The sequence below is a fragment of the Octopus bimaculoides genome, chromosome 30, assembly GCF_001194135.2.
Source record: "Octopus bimaculoides isolate UCB-OBI-ISO-001 chromosome 30, ASM119413v2, whole genome shotgun sequence".
Classification (NCBI taxonomy): domain Eukaryota; kingdom Metazoa; phylum Mollusca; class Cephalopoda; order Octopoda; family Octopodidae; genus Octopus; species Octopus bimaculoides.
The window spans coordinates 8925391-8926327 of record NC_069010.1 but is presented as its reverse complement, the minus strand read 5'-3'; the positions used below and the strand labels follow the sequence as shown (position 1 = coordinate 8926327).

The 937-nt window shown below is 39.5% G+C and overlaps 1 protein-coding gene across 1 annotated transcript in view; it reads right to left on the bottom strand.

The window, feature by feature from the left end:
- The window catches only part of LOC106881868 (inactive peptidyl-prolyl cis-trans isomerase FKBP6), a 46147-nt gene that overhangs the window by 44024 nt on the left and 1186 nt on the right, over positions 1-937 (bottom strand). The window lies entirely within an intron of this gene.

Genomic DNA, 937 nt, shown 5'->3' with positions numbered 1-937 from the left:
TATATATATAAGCCAATGAGTGAAACCTCTGCATGGTAGCTAGATCTGGAAGCAAGAGTAGCCACATCTCTCCTGCTATTTTGTGTATGTGTATATGACCTACAAAGACAAACAAGACCCAGTAATTTTACAAGTGGCTGTCCATCGATACATGGTACTCAGCCCTCTCTTATAGCTCTCGAGGCCATATCATGGGAGTTTGACAGTCCCCATACATCGATGACTGACTTCTCATAGCCGAGATGCTCAGAGCGTGTTCATTTGGAGAAAGGCCCTTGATAGGGGATAGATACTACGATCTCTGAAGCCCTGTGGTATAATGGTTAAGGTATTTGGTTCGATTCCTTAGTGGTACGTTGTCTCCTTCAGCAAGACATTATACTTTCACGTTGCTCCGATCTGCTGATCTGGTGAAAAATGAGTTACACCTGCAACTCAAAGGGTCAGTCCTGTCATTCTATGTCACACTGAATCTCCCTGAGAACTATGCTTATTTACCCCGTCAAATCGGATTCCCCGCTTAAATGTAATATTATACCCGACTTCGCGTTAACGGAGAACACTGGAAGGCAGAGCAGATAGAATACTAAAAATAGACAACAGAGATTATGTTACAGCTTTGGAGTCGAGTGTATTTGAGTCATCGTCAATGGTGTCCCCCCGCCCCAAAGCTGTAGTTTACTTTTGTTTTTAAACAGACAGGAAAAGCAAACAAACAAACAATAAAAAAATTACAAAGCGATTTTGCAATGAAATGAGTATGAGATGAACCCAGCATTTGGTTTTGTAAACCAGGGGTTTTCAAACTGTGGCCCGCGGACCACAAAAACTGTTTATGGGCAATTTGATTTTATATATGTTTTTTTAATCAGAATCTTTTAATTGACAATACTGTTAAATAAATAAATGCAAAAATATATGTTATTTTAAGCAAATA